Raw genomic sequence first — 19,311 nt, 5'->3', positions numbered from 1 at the left:
CCCTAAATAGCCAGAAAAGGAGGTTTGGCTACCTAGAAGGAGGATAGGCTAGCAACACAGGTAAGAGCCTATCAGAAGGAGTCTCTGACGTCACCTGCTGGCACTGGCCACTCAGAGCAGTCCAGTGTGCCAGTAGCACCTCTGTTTCCAAGATGGCAGAGGTCTGGAGCACACTGGAGCAGCTCTGGGCACCTCCCCTGGGAGGTGCAGGTCAGGGGAGTGGTCACTCCCCTTTCCTTTGTCCAGTTTCGCGCCATAGCAGGGCTGGGGGATCCCTGAACCGGTGTAGACTGGCTCATGCAGAGATGGGCACCATCTGTGCCCATCAAAGCATTTCCAGAGGCTGGGGGAGGCTACTCCTCCCCAGTCCTGACACTTTTTTCCAAAGGGAGAGGGTGTAACACCCTCTCTCTGAGGAAGTCCTTTGTTCTGCCTTCCTGGGCCAAGCCTGGCTGGACCCCAGGAGGGCAGAAACCTGTCTGAGGGGTTGGCAGCAGCAGCAGCTGCAGTGAAACCTCGGGAAAGGCAGTTTGGCAGTACCCGGGTCTGTGCTAGAGACTCGGGGGATCATGGAATTGTCTCTGCATTGGGGTGACAATTCCATGATCTTAGACATGTTACATGGCCATGTTCGGAGTTACCATTGTGACGCTATACCTAGGTAGTGACCTATGTATAGTGCACACGTGTAATGGTGTCCCCGCACTCACAAAGTCTGGGGAATTTGCCCTGAATGATGTGGGGGCACCCTGGCTAGTGCCAGGGTGCCCACACACTAAGTAACTTAGCACCCAACCTTCACCAGGTGAAGGTTAGACATATAGGTGACTTATAAGTTACTTAAGTGCAGTGGTAAATGGCTGTGAAATAACGTGGACGTTATTTCACTCAGGCTGCAGTGGCTGGCCTGTGTAAGAATTGTCAGAGCTCCCTATGGGTGGCAAAAGAAATGTTGCAGCCCATAGGGATCTCCTGGAACCCCAATACCCTGGGTACCTCAGTACCATATACTAGGGAATTATAAGGGTGTTCCAGTATGCCAATGTGAATTGGTGAAAGCCTGTTAGTGACAATTTAGAAAGCAGAGAGAGCATAACCACTGAGGTTCTGGTTAGCAGAGCCTCAGTGAGACAGTTAGTCATCACACAGGGAACACATACAGAGCACACTTATGAGCACTGGGGCCCTGGCTGGCAGGGTCCCAGTGACACATACACTAAAACAACATATATACAGTGAAATATGGGGGTAACATGCCAGGCAAGATGGTACTTTCCTACACAACCCCCCCCCCCCAAACGAAGGACAATAAGACTAGCCAAGACCTGATGAGTCTTCATTGTCTAAGTGGAAATATCTGGAGAGTCCATCTGCATTGGAGTGGGTACTCCCAGGTCTATGTTCCACTGTATAGTCCATTCCCTGTAGAGATATGGACCACCTCAACAATTTAGGGTTTTCACCTTTCATTTGTTTTAGCCAAAGTAGAGGTTTGTGGTCTGTCTGAACAATGAAGTGAATGCCAAACAGGTATGGCCTCAACTTCTTCAGTGCCCAGACCACAGCAAAGGCCTCCCTCTCTATGGCAGACCAACGCTTTTCTCTAGGGGTCAACCTCCTGCTGATAAAAGCAACAGGTTGATCCTGGCCCTCAGAATTGAGTTGTGATAAGACTGCCCCTACCCCTAATTCAGATGCATCAGTTTGAACAATTAATTTCTTGGAGTAACATGGGCTTTATAGGACAGGTGCAGTGCACATGGCCTGTTTCAGCTCCTCAAAAGCTTTCTGACAGCTAGCTGTCCACAATACTTTTTTAGGCATTTTCTTGGAGGTGAGGTCATTAAGAGGGGCTGCTATGGAGCCATAGTTCTTAATGAACCTCCTGTAATACCCAGTGAGGCCTAAGAAGGCTCTCACCTGGGTCTGAGTTGTAGGGGGAACACAATCTATAATAGTTTGGATTTTCCCCTGAAGTGGTGCAATCTGGTCTCCACCTACTAGGTGTCCCAGATAAACCACTTTCCCCTGCCCTATCTGGCACTTTGAAGCCTTGATAGTGAGGCCTGCCTTTTGCAGGGCCTCTAAAACTTTCCATAGGTGGACCAGGTGATCATCCCAGGTTGAGCTAAATACAGCTATATCGTCCAGATATGCTGCACTAAAAGACTCCAACCCTTGCAGGACTGTATTCACCAACCTCTGAAAAGTGGCAGGTGCATTTTTCAAACCAAAGGGCATCACTGTGAATTGGTAGTGCCCTCCAATAGTCGCAAATGCTGTTTTTGCTAAAGCATCCTTTGATAACTTGATCTGCCAATACCCTGCAGTCAAATCAAAGGTGCTTAGATACTTGGCAGATGCCAGTGTATCTATGAGCTCATCCGCCCTGGGTATAGGGTGAGCATCAGTTTTTGTTACCTGGTTGAGACCTCTGTAATCTACACAAAACCTCATTTCTCTTTTCCCATCTTTAGAGTGAGGGTTTGGTACAAGCACCACAGGAGAGGCCCATGGGCTTTCAGAATGTTCAACCACTCCCAGTTCAAGCATTTTCTGAACCTCTTGTTTTATGCAGTCCCTGACATGGTCAGGCTGCCTATAGATCTCACTTTTGACAGGCATGCTGTCTCCAGTATCTATAGTGTGCTCACACCAAGAAGTGGTGCCTGGCACAGTAGAAAAGAGTTCAGAAAACTGACCCAGGAGATTTATGCAGTGGTCTTTCTGCTCAGCAGTAAGACAGTCTGCTAAAACTACACCTTCCACTAGAGCATCTTGTTCTGTGGAAGAGAAGAGATCAGGGAGAGGGTCACTCTCTTCTTCCTGTCCTTCATCTGTTGCCATGAGCAGGGTGAGATCAGCCCTGTCATAGTAGGGTTTTAGGCGATTGACATGGAGCACCCTAAGGGGACTCCTGGCAGTGCCCAAGTCAACCAAGTAGGTGACTTCTCCCTTCTTTTCAACAATGATGTGGGGTTCACTCCATTTGTCTTGGAGTGCTCTTGGGGCCACAGGCTCTAAGACCCACACCTTCTGTCCTGGTTGGTACTGAATCAGAACAGCCTTCTGGTCATGCCATTGCTTCTGGAGCTCTTGGCTGGCCTGAAGGTTTTTACTGGCCTTTTTCATGTACTCAGCCATTCTGGATCTTAGGCCGAGTACATAGTCCACTATGTCATGCTTAGGAGTTTTTAGAGGTTGTTCCCAACCCTCTTTTACAAGTGTTAGAGGACCTCTTACAGGGTGTCCAAATAGGAGTTCAAAGGGGCTGAAGCCCACTCCTTTCTGGGGTACCTCCCTGTAAGCAAAAAGGAGGCAAGGTAACAGGACATCCCATCTCCTCCTGAGTTTTTCAGGGAGTCCCATAATCATTCCTTTGAGAGTTTTATTAAACCTCTCTACCAGTCCATTTGTTTGTGCATGATAAGGAGTGGCGATTTGTATGTTACACCACATTACTTCCACATGGCCTTCAAGTATGCAGACATAAAGTTGCTACCCCTGTCTGATACCACCTCTTTTGGGAAACCCACCCTGGAAAAGATTCCTAGGAGGGCCTTTGCCACTGCAGGTGCTGTAGTGGTCCTAAGAGGAATTGCTTCAGGATATCTTGTGGCATGGTCCACTACCACCAAGATGAACCTATTGCCTGAAGCAGTAGGAGGGTCAAGGGGGCCAACTATGTCAACCCCTACCCTTTCAAAGGGACCCCCAACCACAGGCAGTGGAATAAGGGGAGCCTTTGGGGTGCTACCAGTCTTGCCACTGGCTTGAAAGGTGACACAGGACTTACAAAAATCTTTTGTGTCCTCTGACATCCTAGGCCAATGAAACAGGGGGACAAGCCTTTCCCATGTTTTAATTTGCCCTAGATGTCCAGCCAAGGGAATGTTGTGTGCCAGAGTTAGGAGGAACTCTCTGTATTGCAGGGGAATGACCAATCTCCTGGCTGCTCCAGGTTTTGGATCCCTTGCCTCTGTATACAAGAGGTTGTCCTCCCAGTAAACTCTATGTGAGTCACTGACATTCCCATTTTGCTGTTTGACAGCTTGCTGTCTTAGACCCTCTAATGTGGGACAGGTTTGCTGTGCCACACTCAGCTCCTCCCTGGCAGGCCCCCCTCCATCCAAAAGCTCAGCAGTGTCTGCTGCCAGCTACTCTGGTGAAGGTTCTGCACAGGGGGGAAATTCTTCTTCCTCAGAAGTTGAATCATCTGTAGATGGAGGGATAGTGGGTAGGAATTTACCCTTACTAACCCTAGCTTTAGGGATCACTTGGTCCATTGTTCCAGGATCCAAGTCACCCTGTCCTTTTTGCTTTTTGGCCTGAGCCCTTGTCAAAGCAAAAATATGCCCAGGAATGCCCAGCATTGCTGCATGAGCCTCCAACTCCACTTCTGCCTAAGCTGATGTCTCTAAATCATTCCCTAGTAGACAGTCTACAGGTAAATCTGAGGCAACCACAACTTTCTTTGGACCAGTAACCCCCCCCCCCAGTTGAGATTCACAACAGCCATGGGGTGGCTAAGAGTGTTGTTATGAGCGTCTGTCACTTCGTCCTGGTGACCAAGTAGGTGTTGTTCAGGGTGTACCAGGGGCCAGATGTAGCAAAGGTTTTTACCCATTCTGTGTCTATGGGAAAAAGTGTTTGTACATATGGCCCTAGTTTCTCTATTACCATGGTAACACTGGCACCTGTGTCCCTGTAGGCCTGAACCTCAACACCATTTATTAGGGGAAGTTGCTTGTACTTATCCATATTAAGGGGACAAGCAACCAAGGTGGCCAAATCAATGGCACCTTCAGAGACTAGCACAGCCTCTGTGGTCTCCCTAACAAGACCAACCCCAACTAAATTACCAAAAGTGAGCCCAGCTACTCCCTTGGATTGGCTATTAGTAGGTTTGCTCCCACCACCACTGCTATTACTAGGGGCACTAGGTGTAGCAGTAGGGGTTGTAGTAGTGGGAGGCTTGGTGCTTTTCTTTGGACAACTGGCATCAGTTGTCCAATGGCCTTTTACTTTACATAAATAGCACCATGGTTTCTTTATTTGATTAGAAGAGGATTTGGACCCACCACCCCCACCAGAGTGTTTTTGTGGGCCTGATGAAGACTCATTTTTAGATTTGTCCCCACCCTTGTCTGAAGACTTACCATCCTTCTTCTTGCCATCCTTGTCACCCCCTGTATGAACTTTTCTGTTCACTCGTGTTCTGACCCATTTATCTGCCTTCTTCTTGCCTTCTGGATCTGAGTCCACTAGATATTGGTGTAATAAATCAGACACACAGTTATTCAGAATATGCTCTCTCAGGATCAGATTATACAGGCTTTCATAGTCAGAAACTTTACTGCCATGTAACCACCCTTCCAAGGCCTTCACTGAATAGTCAACAAAGTCTACCCAGTATTGTGAGGACTCTTTTCTGGTTTCTCTGAACTTAATCCTGTATTGTTCAGTGGTTAAGCCAAATCCATCCAAGAGTGCATTCTTCAAAACTGTAAAATTATTGGCATCACTTTCTTTCACAGTAAGGAGCCTATCCCTACCTTTTCCACTGAAAGATAGCCATAGGATAGCAGCCCTCTGCCTTTGAGGGACCCCCTGTACAACACAGGCCCTCTCAAGTGCAGCAAACCACTTGTTAATGTCATCCCCCTCCTTGTAAGGGGGAACTATCTTATGCAGATTCCTAGAATCATGTTCTCTCACAGGATTGCTATCTGGAATACTGCTGCTGCCACCATGGGGTCCAACCCCCAACCTCTGTCTCTCTTTTTCTAAGTCTAGAGATTCCCTGTCTAGAGCCAGCTGTTGCTGTTTAAGCTTTAGCCTGGACTCTTCCACTCAAATCTATTGAGTTCCCTTTCTAACAGTCTGTCATCAGGGTGGGTGGGTTGGGAATGTCTTGACACAGAAGAATGGTGTGAATGAACAGAGGGAGACCTGTCCCTAACAGTTTGCACCCTAGCAACCTGGCCTGCAGGAACAAAAATATCCCTACTGTGATGGGAGCTTCCATTACTACCAGCTATGCTAGGGGTCTGCTAAGGGGCAAGTTAGGAAGGGCACCCTCTAACACTCTTACTGGGGGCTCCCCTGAGTCAGAGTGTGAGATATCACCTGACTTCTCAATTGAAGTGCCAGCTAAGGCCTTATCATTTTCAAGAAGCATATTAGACAATAATTCTCTAGAGGGGTTCTTTCCTACAACTAAACCTCTATCAATGCAGAGACTCCTTAGGGTCTTAAAGTTAAGGTGGTCATAAGCTGTGCTGACCAAGTTAAGAGGAATTCCTACATCAGACATGATAGAAAAGGTTTAGGGACAGACAAAAGAGAGAAAAAAGTTTCTAGACTTTTTAAGGAACAGGAAAAAAACTTTTTGAAACTTTTTGAAAGTTTAGGAGTACTTTTCAGCACTTAGCAGATAGTGTAAGAGAAGAAAAGCAAAACTTTTTGGTTAGGTGTACATACACTGAACTTGTTTTGTATATTATTCTCTTATGAAAAGTACACAATGACAAAGTGGTAAGTAGTTACAAGTACTTATCCCACCGCTGCACAACCAATGTAGGAGGCTGGCCTGGCTTGTAGTGGGTACCAAGGGGTACTTACACTCTGTACCAGGTCCAGTTATCCCTTATTAGTGTAGAAGAGGTGTTTCTAGCAGCTTAGGCTGATAGAAGGTAGCTATAGCAGAGCAGCTTAGGCTGAACTAGGACACATGCAAAGCTCCTACTATACCACTGGTGTCATATGCACAATATCATAATAAAACACAATACACAGATATACTAAAAATAAAGGTACTTTATTTTTATGACAATATGCCAAAAGTATCTCAGTGAGTACCCTCAGTATGAGGATGCCAAATATACACAAGATATATGTACACAATACCAAAAATATGCAGTAATAGCAAAAGGAAGTAATGCAAGCAGTGTAAAGTTACAATGTATTGCAATAGGAGCACATAGGAATAGGGGCAACACAAACCATATACTCCAAAAGTGGAATGCGAATAACGTATGGACCCCAAACCTATGTGAGCTTGTATAGGGTCGCTGGGACTGTAAGAAAACAGTGAGGGTTAGAAAAATAGCCCACCCCAAGACCCTGAAAAGTAGGTGTAAAGTGCACCTATATTCCCCAGAGAGCACAGAAGTCGTGATAGGGGAATTCTGCAAGGAAGACCAACACCAGCAATGCAACCAAAGTGGATTTCCGGACGAGAGTACCTGTGGAACAAGGGGACCAAGTCCAGGAGTCACGACAAAGTCGAGATTGGGCAGATGCCCAGGAAATGCCAGCTGAGGGTGCAAAGGAGCTGCCACCGGATGGTAGAAGTGGTGGATTCTGCAAGAACGCAGAAAGACCGCAAACAAGCCTTGCTAGCTGCAAGGGTCGCGGTTAGGGTTTTTGGATGCTGCTGTGGCCCAGGAGGGACCAGGATGTCGCCACTTGGGTGAGGAGACAGAGGGGGCGCCCAGCAAGTCAGGGAGCCCTCACAGAAACAGGCAGCACCCACAGAAGTACTGGAACAGGCACTTGGAAGAGGAGTGAACCGGAGCTCACCTGAAGACACAAAAGGGAGTCCCATGACACCGGAGGACAATTCAGGAGGTTGTGCGATGCAGGTTAGAGTGTTGGGGACCCAGGCTTGGCTGTGCATGAAGGAAATCCTGGAAGAGTGCACAGGAGCCGGAGCAGCTGCAAATCACGCGGTACCCAGAAATGCAGTCTAGTGTGGGGAGGCAAGGACTTACCTCCACCAAACATGGACTGAAGAGTCACTGGACTGTGGGAGTCACTTGAACAGAGTTGCTGAGTTCCAGGGACCACGCTCGTCATGCTGAGAGGGGACCCAGAGGACCGGTGATGCAGTCTTTTGTTGCCTGTGGTTGCAGGGGGAGGATTCCGTCGTCCCACGGGAGATTTCTTCAGAGCTCCTGGTGCAAGAAGGAGGTAGGCTACCCCTAGAGCATGCACCACCAGGAAACAGGCGAGAAAGCCAACAGGATGAACCGATACAAGGTTGCAGTAGTCGTCTTTGCTACTTTGTTGTGGTTTTGCAGGCGTCCTGAGCAGTCAGCGGTCGATCCTTTGGCAGAAGGTGAAGAGAGAGATGCAGAGGAACAATGATGAGCACTCAAAGCATTTCCAGAGGCTGGGGGAGGCTACTTCTCCCCGAACCTGACACCTTTTTCCAAAGGAGAGGGTGTAACACCCTCTCTCTGAGGAAGTCCTTTGTTCTGCTTTCCTGGGCCAAGCCTGGCTGGACCCCAGGAGGGCAGAAACCTGTCTGAGGGGTTGGCAGCAGCAGCAGCTGCAGTGAAACCCTGGGAAATGCAGTTTGGCAGTACTCGGGTCTGTGCTAGAGACTCGGGGGATCATGGAATTGTCTCCCCAATGCCAGGATGGCATTGGGGTGACAATTCCATGATCTTTGACATGTTACATGGCCATGTTAAGAGTTACCATTGTGACGCTATACCTAGGTAGTGTAATGGTGTCCCCGCACTCACAAAGTCCGGGGAATTTGCCCTGAACTATGTGGGGGCACCCTGGCTAGTGCCAGGGTGCCCACACACTAAGGCCCTCATTCCAACCTCGGCGGTCTTTTCCACAGCCCGCCGAGGGACCGCCGTACGGAAGACCGCCAGTGCTGGCGGTCTTCCGCACGGGCCATTCTGACTGCTGGCAGCGCTCCGCCCGTTTCCGGACGGAGATCCGCCAACAGCCATACTGGCGGCAGGCGGGGAAGTGGAGGTAGCTCCACCTCCACCGCCACGCCAACAGAACACCGCCCAGCGAATCACGACCTGTGATTCGCTGTGGCGGTGTTCTGTTGGCGTGACGGTGTCGGCCGAGCTGCCCCTATGGCTCCCGTCCCCTCCCGGAGGATCACCGGAACAGGTAAGGTGATCGTCCGCTAGGGAAGGGGGGTGGGAGGGTGTTGTGAGTTGTGTGGATGCATGGGGGTGTGCGTGTGTGTATGTTGAGGGGGCGTGTGAGTGCGTGCATGAATGCGGGGGGTGTGTGTGAGTATGTGAATGAGTGCGTGCATGAATGTGGGGGTGTGTGTGTATGTGAATGAGTGCGTGCATGAATGCGGGGGGGTGTGTGTATGTGAATGAGTGCGTGCATGAATGCGGGGGGGGTGTGAGTATGTGAATGAGTGCGTGCATGAATGCGGGGGGGTGTGTGTATGTGAATGAGTGCGTGCATGAATGCGGGGGGGTGTGTGTGTATGGGAATGAGTGCGTGCATGAATGCGGGGGTGTGTGTGTATGTGAATGAGTGCGTGCGTGTATGTGTGTGTATATGTTGGGGATCGGGGTTGGGGAGGGGGGTCCTGCAACCTTTTGGGGGTGGCAGGGGTGGTGGGGGGGGTATGGGAGGGAGTTGGGGTGGGGGTTTGGGGTGGGGGAGACCCCTATCAGTGCCAGGGAAGGGATTCCCTGGCACTGATAGTGCTTACCGCCATGTTTTCATGGCGGTCCGAAACCGCATGAAATCCATGGCGGTAAGCCACGGTCAGGCGGGTTGGAGACCCAAGTCTCCAGCCCGGCGGTCATTACCGCCGTGGCGGTCGGAACGGTGAAGCAGCGGCTGGCCATGGCGGTAATCGCCATGGTCAGAATACAAGAAAAAAGACCGCCAGCCTGTTGGCGGTCTTACCGCCGCTTCACCGCCGACCGCCACGGTCGGAATGACCACCTAAGTAACTTAGCACCCAACCTTCACCAGGTGAAGGTTAGACATATAGGTGACTTATAAGTTACTTAAGTGCAGTGGTAAATGGCTGAGAAATAACGTGAATGTTATTCCTTTCAGGCTGCAGTGGCTGGCCTGTGTAAGAATTGTCAGAGCTCCCTATGGGTGGCAAAAGAAATGCTGCAGCCCATAGGGATCTCCTGGAACCCCAATACCCTGGGTACCTCAGTACCATATACTAGGGAATTATAAGGGTGTTCCAGTATGCCAATGTGAATTGGTGAAATTGGTCACTAGCCTGTTAGTGACAATTTAGAAAGCAGAGAGAGCATAACCACTGAGGTTCTGGTTAGCAGAGCCTCAGTGAGACAGTTAGTCATCACACAGGGAACACATACAGGGCACACTTATGAGCACTGGGGCCCTGGCTGGCAGGGTCCCAGTGACACATACACTAAAACAACATATATACAGTGAAATATGGGGGTAACATGCCAGGCAAGATGGTACTTTCCTACACACATGCACTCCAACTCACATTCCGGATAAAACAATGGTCCTGATGAATGAAATGGCAACACTGCCTTAGCTTCATTTCATTGACACCAAAGCGACTCAAAACAAAATTAAGAACCAAACCAAATTAGGTGTGCATTGATTTTGTGCCATATGTAACAATGCAAAGGCAGTGTCAACTTCGCATAGATCAGGGCCACTATTCCTTATCATCTGTGTCAATATTCAACCATACATCACCAGTAACTTTAATATGTCATTGGGATTATGGGATGCAGTTGGTAACTATAAGAGGTCAGTGTTGATAGGTAAACAAGCAAGCCTGATCAAAATGACTGTCAAATACACTGTGAGCATCACATCTACCTACAAATTTGTTGTTCCTCACACCCTGTGCCTCGGGGGGATGACCATGCAATCCATCATCTCAACTGTCCAGGTCATCCACCAAGGCATGCCCACTCATACATGGAGTCAGGGAGTGGACCATTTGTTAGGAGGGCTACCAACTACAAAGCTGGCATCCCTAGGTCTATAACATCTACATTCATGTGTCCAGGTGTAGACACCCATCAATACCTGATCTGCCAATACTATTCCTTACACACCGATATCCATGCCAGCACACGTCTGGCCTTGTCCCGCATGCACCCCTTTTATATTCCACATAAGTGTCACGAAAAATGGAGCACAAAATATGAGGCATCATGCTAGGGGACAATTGCTCACCCAGTCCTACATGTACATTACAATACAGGGCTGCACCAATTTGTGTTCAAAATGGTGCATCACTGTTTTGTGAGAATGACAGTGTGTCCCAGGGCCAATATTCTCACAGCGGTGCACTTCTAAGTCACATATGGGCCTACAAGTGGCTTGTCATCACCTTGTTTACACGATGCTGCCCATTGAGCACCACATCCCCACAAGATATGACTCTCTGCTCGTGCATGGGGAACCCTTAAATGGGACACAGTGTCACCATCCAGCCTATTTTAATGTCTGATCGTTTGACAGCTCATCACTTCTAGCATTGTGTGCAAAACACATGGCTCACTCACACAAAAACCTCAATCACTACACAGGACAGACATTATCACATTTACTGGATACATCTGGGTGCTCAAATCTTGCCACTTTGCCAATGGTGTAGGGGGCAGGTTCACCTGTAAGATATTGATAGAAAACCATTCTTAGTGTCATATCACTGTCACTACTAATGGACTTCATATTACAGTGTGTACTATTTTAGAGGAGTGAGCTAATTATTCTGGTTGAAGACAGTGCAACAGACACACTACTGCAAACTCACAATGACACTGACACTCAGGTGAGTGAGAGCCACACATCTGCACAATTACACTGGGCCTGAGACTCATGTAGTGCTACAACCTGCAACAACCTTATGTGGGCAAACTATAGAAGATGGAACTCCATGGTAAGAGGGGTAGTTGGGTGACAAATACATGACACTACCCTGGTGCTCTGCAAGACAACTGACTCAGGTATTCTGGCTTGTCCTGCAAGGCACACAGAGGCACTTTGTGATGAACAAGTGGCTCAGATTTTAGTCTGCAATGATCATGTGTTGAGTAATCCATGACTGATGTGTCAAAGTTGGCTGATGGTATGAATGCCCCATTGCGAGTACCCCCTAAGGCGGGTATGCCCCCTTTGCTAACATAATGGCAGGGATCATGTGTGTGAAATGATGACAATGTAATGCTCTACATGGATTGCCCTACTTTGCTGTCACAATCCAGTTAAATATGGTATGCTGGCGGTGTCTTGGCTTATCATACATGACACTATACTGGGGCACAGGTGTTGCCATGGCCCCTGAAATGTATGACTTAGTGATGGTTGTGCATGACTCACCAAACATCTGACCTGCATTGGTAAAATGGTAGAACATGTGAGCGCCATGCCTAGAATGGCGCAGTCACACTTCATTCTGATTGCATGCAACCTGTCCACAAGCATTGCATGCTGCACGCCAACACATATGCTACTATCATTCAAGAGCGATGAATAGTAAATAGTATGCCAATGGGAGACTCACCAACAGGGCCACAGATCACCACAACAAGATGGTCAAGCAGATCCTGCTCCCTGGCCACCAGATCTACCCATCAATGGTTCAGCTGGTGCTCGGTGCGGCTGCTGCGGAACACCCTCTTCAGGTGGTGGAGCACCTTGCCCCACCACAGCCACCTCACCTCTGTCCGGTAGCCCTGGATCACATGGCCCCCATCTCCAACATTAATGGCATGTAGTGGGCTACCAGCCACACGAAGCCTCCCAGCTCCTCCTCTCCCATCCTTGTCAACCTCCCGCTACCAGACATAAATATCAGGTACTGGTTGACAACAATAATGAATATGAACAAAATGAAAATAAAGGAAACTTAAGGCTAAAAAAAAATAATCCCAGCTAACCCAATTTAACAGCTATCCCGGACAGACACCCCACAGTACAAGTACAATGATAGATACAAAAACACACAAATACACAAACACTGGGATAATGTACAGTCAAAAATACAAAAAAACAACAGGAGGGACACCACAAGATACAATACAGAGCAAAAACACACCACCAACTCCAGGACACAATCACACAGACAAAAGAGGCACAGATTGTAAAGAGAAAGTGAAAGTACACTCACTTTACCATGCCTTTAAACAGGATTTCCTATTACATCACTTCGTGTCCCCGAGCGTCACGTTGTCTGTGATGCGTGTATTTATTTGCCGCATGTGATATTTGCATGAGTATTTTAGACGCATGACCTACGTGCGTCTTTTATTTTGACACATTACCTTTAAGCGTCAAATGAACAAAAAATCAGCATTGAGATGAGTGTGAAGGTGGAATTCACGCTAAGGGCCCATGGGTCGTATACTTTGCATTTGCAAATGTTATCAATGCATTTGCATCAATTTTTTTTACTCTATTCCTGATCGCGTGATTTTGTTTCATTGTCTATGGATGCATCCTGTAACAACATACAAATGGAATGGGCTGGGCTGCAGTATGGCATTTTGTGGATGGTCACATGTGGTAGTCCATGCAACAATGTGATTTGGGTGTGATTGGTCTGTTACACCAATGTGTGTGCTAAAGAATTGGCAGCATTAAATATTTGCACGTCATGCATATGTATGCATGGGTGACAACAGTGACTCCACATATGCAGGGCAGTCAGAACTATGCAACAGGTATGGTATGTGATTGTGAATTGTGTTTACTTATGTGATGTGTGTAGTTGTCTGACAGAGCATAACATTTTAGACGACATACACAGCTCGGGCATTGTTGATGATAGCTGATGAATGCTATCTAGAAAATGTTACCCGACAACTGTCTCCATATGTTGAACTTGAGTTTATGGTGACGTGTGTGTGGACTACACATATGTCTGACATGTGTTGTCAGGAATAAGGCCATGTGTTGTCCAGGTCCCGCCCAAAACTCCGCTGCGCTGCTCTGCGGCGCTTTATGCGCACCACTTGGCATCCCTTCTTGTTCCAAAGGTAGCCATCTGCCTCGTCTGCCCTGTGGCAAAGCTCATAGAGCTGCAGGTTCAGGACATTGGTGGACAAGATGCACTTATCAGTGCTATTCCATGAAAGAACTACAATTCCCATGTTTTTAGAGGCAGCAGTCATCTTGGGGTGTGGCAGGCCTATAAAGCCCAGCCACACCCAAGCACGTTGCTCACTATTTTGAAGACTTCGATGCAGTCAGACCTCGTGGGGGTTCCTCTGAAGAAGAGCAGATTTCCTGCATGGCAGATGGACGGCAAATCGGAGTACCTTTGTTTCCATGGTGAATTCAGAAACGAGTAGGTCGTACTTGTAGCGGTAAGGTCTAGAAGCGCCAAATCTTGAAGAGCGTTGTATTTCCAAAAGGTAAAGCGCCCGTTAGCACAACGAGCAAAGCGTTTTCAGTTTTCAGAGTAAAGCAGCCTTGGCACGACGATTAAAGCGTTTCAGAGCACAGAAGTAAAGTGCCCCTTAGTACAACGAGCAAAGCGCTTTAGTCCACATGAGGAAAGCATCCTTGGCACGGTAATTACAGCGCTTCAGTCCACATGAGTAAAGCGTCCTTGGCATGGTAATTAAATCGCTTCAGTCCACATGAGGAAAGCGGCCTTGGCACGGTAATTAAAGCACTTCAGTCTACATGAGTAAAGCACCCTTGGCACAACAATCAAAGCGCTTCAGTCCACATGAGTAAAGCATCCTTGGCATGGAAATTAAAGCGCTTCAGTCCACATGAGGAAAGCGACCTTGGCATGGCAATTAAAGCGCTTCAGTCCACATCAGGAAAGCGGCCTTGGCACGGTAATTAAAGTGCTTCAGTCCACATGAGTAAAGCTCCCTTGGCATAACAATCAAAGTGCTTCAGTCCACATGAGTAAAGCGCCCTTGGCACAACAATCTAAGCGCTTCAGTTCACATGAGTAAAGCACTCATGGCACAGCAATCAAAGCGCTCCAGTCCACATGAGGAAAGCGCCCTTGGCACAGCAATCAAAGCGCTTCAATCCACATGCATAAAAAGCCCTTGGCACAACAATCAAAGTGATCCAGGCCACATGAGTAAGGCGCCCCTTAGCATAACGAGCGGAGCCTAGCGCTTCAGATTAAACAAATGAAAGCGCTATCTGGCATAAGGAACAAAGCGCTTCAAGTTCAATGAGTAAAAACTTTCCGGCCTTTATAGTTGTGAATGTGAAAGTATTTTTGGAGATAAGCAAATCATAGTTTTCATTGTTTTGTGGAAAGCATAATATATGAAAAGCATATTTAATTATTTGAGATTTTCTAGGTCATGATCAAAGGTTGATGTTATGAATGCATAGATGTTATAGTATTGATCTTCAGAGTATGATCATAGTCCAAAGCTCTTGCCATTTCTTGGTTCTGAGGTTGTAGTTTGTTCTTGTTCCATGATTCAAAGAAGAGGTTTTGCCCTCACTTCAAAAGGGGTCTCCATCTGATATCACGGAGACACATTTAGTCAAGAGTCTATTGATGAGTTATACTGCTATGAATGAATAAGTGCATATTTGTTCTAATCTTTTCTTTTCAGATCTCTCTCCCTGCTGTTCCCTACCCTAATTCCCTTCCCCCTGACTGGCTTCATCATAACTCTGTGCTACAATAGCTTTCTGAGTTGGTAATGCCGGGAGGCGGGCCTTTTGTTCAGCAGCATGCAGATCCCGAGGAAAGGACACTGTGACAGTGTACACTCTCACAATAGTCAGATCAAACTCATTACATTCAGCAATCGTTGTTGTTTTTGTGTGGTGGACCTGCAGCCCTAGCTGCATATGTTCTCTTCCATTCTGATGTGCATTCCACAGACGTGTCCATGCATAGTGTGAAGTCATGTGCACCCTGTGTCAGGATTGGGGCCCATGGCAGCGGCAGAACTGATTTCCATGGATGTACTGCGCAGGCCCAACTTCTTCCATTGCTTGTCATACCTGGGCTAATCATGATGCCCATTGTCACCAATGATGTCCCCCCCCCCTTGTCACACATGCTCCATGCAGCCATTACAACACTCACACTGAGTTCTGTCAGTGGTCTGTTCAAACATTACAGTCTCATCATATGTTGACATCCACTGCCTCATGTGTGGGGCCCTTGTTTACCTCCTATTTGGACATGTTGTAGTTGTATGTGATGAGCTATTGTTGTACAAGTTGGCAACATGGATGTAATTAATAAATTGTGGTCCATAGATTGTGTCCTTCAGATATCACATTCAAGTGATGAAGCTATTTGTGATGTGTGTGATGGTATCAGTTGAATCTTATGCATCACATGTGATTTTTCTACAGTACTCTTCAGATTAGTGTTTGTAACATGCTCCCTGAGGTTAATCTTACAATCCTGAGGTATATGTTGTGGAGAGTGAAGAGACCAAAGCCAGATTGTGTGAATAAGTGAGATGTTTATTGACAAAATGTGCAAGGTGAGTTAAGTGATTATTAAGTAAAGAAGTTCTCAACAATGTGCAGTCTGCGGCGTATCCCAGCAGCTGTGTTGTGCTGTTCCTCCTCATTTTTTTCTCCGCCATCCTCCTCCTCCTCCTCAGGCAGGTCATCAACCTGTTCATATAAGGGGACATTCATCTGCACACATATGTTGTGCAGGATAGCACGTCATTGTAACCTTGCAGACGATGTGTGGTGCACATAGGAGGCTGCTTCCTGTGATGGCCAGGCACCTGAATCTGGACTTCAGGATGCCAAATGTCCTCTCCACAATAGTCTGTGTCCTTCGATTCCCTCATTATATGCGTGCTCTGCTGCTGTTCTTGAGTTGGGAAATGGGGTCAATATCCATGGCTGTATGCCATAACCCTGATCCGCTGCAAAAGATTGAAGAAGTAAGTTGTTGTTAAGCCTTGCAATAGGTTTGTCATGTAGCATGGCAGTTGATATTTTGAGTTGGTTTTGACCCATATGTGTTTGTGGTATGCTGTGAGTTCCTATCCTTGTGTAATGTCTCCTCAGCACTGGGTTGTTGAACATGGCAATCTTGTGTTTGGCTCAAGGACCTGTGACATATGATTTGGATTCCAAAATGATGGTCATAATGTATGTATCATTCATTGTGTAGTGCACCTTTGTATCAGTGTGCTATCACTGGAGGGGACATGACACATCCTCACAACATAATGGGGTCAGATGTGGTGGCAATATGGTAGTACTAAAGAGCCTGGACATCTTATCCATTTTGACATGTGTCATTGCAGATGATGTGCAACACATAGGGCCTTTGAAATTGGTAAGTGACAATGCACAACACGTCTCCAAAATTGGCTGTACTGTCCTACAACATTTAGACTATGCAAGAATTCCCCATGTGTGACATGTTACTAGGCAACCATTTCTTGTCACCTGCACCTGTTGTTCATATGCAGCCGTGCACCTACACTACCTACCTTGCACCTGGGTACTTGGCTTGCTGCATTGTGGAGGTGGATGTATCTGTGCAGGAAGGGACACCGCCCTATACATATGCTGTTTTGATGGCCAATTGGCTCTTTCTGTGTGTGCAGCAGTATGCATCATGCATTGGTGGCACTATCATCTGAGTTCAAACCACCGTCTACTTCATCATCATAATCATCATCAACACAAGCTTTATTCGGTCAACTTAACCATCAAAGCATCATCATATACAGTCAAAATACAGTTAAAAATCCAAGGAGATATAAGAAAAATATAACATTATATAACCATCTTATAAAATATAAACACAAGCATATTTTTTTTTTAAAAAATACAATATGCTAAAATTAATTCATTAAAACTGCTATTTTAAAAAGCGATTACGTATGTGCCATGCAACCACAAGGAACTTGCTAACTGCCACAATCAAGGGCTTTGAAGTATCGCTCCTTAAAATCCTCATTGTTATTCAACACTGATTCAGGCCCATGGCTCGACAGATAGTACGAATCCACTTTGAACGTGGAATAGAATAAGCAGGGCAGAAAAACATAAAATGCTCTACCGTTTCTGAGCTACCATAACATACGGGACATAAATCAGATGATGAAGAAGACCCCCAACAGCTTAAAAAAGATAGCAGCGGTAGATTCCCAAACCGAAAACATGCATACAACCCCTTCCCCCGCAGATCAGATATAAAATCAAAATATGGTTCAAACTGGTGAACCCACTTAAAGTCCATAAAAGAGTTAGTCAGGCAACCATTGGAATTACTACGGATTAACTCCGTTCTTACATAGGACCAATACGTTGTTTTCAACACAGAACTGTGAGTTTTTTCCAAGCTTTGGGGATTTTCCCCAAAATGAGTAAATTCCAGAATATGAAACCATTTAGACACATGTTTGACCCATGGGATGGAAGTCACATTTGGTCTCTTTAAAAGATCACAAAAAGAATCCCTGTATATAGCAAGTTCGGGAACAGTCCAAATCCTTATCCAATAGAGTAGAGGTCTTAAAATTATCACATCCATTGTACGTTTGAACCCAAGATCCAAGAACAGTGGTATTAAAGGGGTACTACGCGGGCAAGCAGTTATAGCCCCGGCAAAATTGTTTTCTCCCACAGATAATTTTTTACAATAAAAAAAAACCCATATTTCCGCACCATAGGCAGCCGCTCCCTGCGCCTTGGCCAAATAAATTTTAATGGCAGAATAACAGCTTTCGAAACCGAACTTTTGTAAAAACGCAAGATAGCGGCTGCTCTATGCTTAAGAAGCCCTACACTCTTGCTGATCTGGTCCTCCCAATGCAAATTACTTGATCCTCACACCTAAGTAATCTTTAGAGTTAACCTGAGTCAATAAAGACTCATCCAAGTCAATGGTGCATCTCCATGGAAACCTGGGCCAAGCACCATTATTTTAGTTTTGTTAGCATTCAACTCCAAACCATAATCCAAACAAAAAGATTTAAACTGATCAACAAGAATTTGATGACCCATTGGCGTCTTAGAGATTAGGAGTGAATCATCGGCAAAGAGTAAAATAGGGATCTTTTGAGCATTCAATATTGGGGCATCATTCTGGCAAGAGAGCAACATTGGTACCAATACCAATACATTAATAAATAAAGTAAATAAAAACGGGGCCATAACACAACCCTGGCGCATGCCCCTCTGGATGGGATTTTTTTCTGTCAACTCTCCTTGGTCTCCCCACCTCACTTGTGCATAAGTGTGCTCATGTAGTCGCCGTAGAAGATCAACTACGTTAAATGGAACTTTCAGCCTAAGTAGTACTTCCCATAGCTTCTCTCTCTGGACCAGATCAAAGGCTGATCGTAAGTCCACAAAAACAACATATAAAGGTTGCTTGGCAAGAATTACATACTTCCAATATAGAAGCACCAATCTAAATACCTGGTCTATTGTGCTGGTTTTAGGGCGAAGCCCGCCTGCAATGGAGAAAAAACCTGTGATCTTGTGCCCAATTTGTGAGTCTCTCCAACAGCTGTTTTGCAAAAATTTTCTGGAGATTATCAATGAGACTAATGGGTCTATAGTTAACAGGAAAGTTAGCATTTC

The sequence above is a fragment of the Pleurodeles waltl genome, chromosome 4_2, assembly GCF_031143425.1.
Source record: "Pleurodeles waltl isolate 20211129_DDA chromosome 4_2, aPleWal1.hap1.20221129, whole genome shotgun sequence".
Lineage (NCBI taxonomy): Eukaryota > Metazoa > Chordata > Amphibia > Caudata > Salamandridae > Pleurodeles > Pleurodeles waltl.
The sequence above is the reverse complement of the archived record's forward strand: the minus strand, read 5'-3'. Positions refer to the sequence as shown.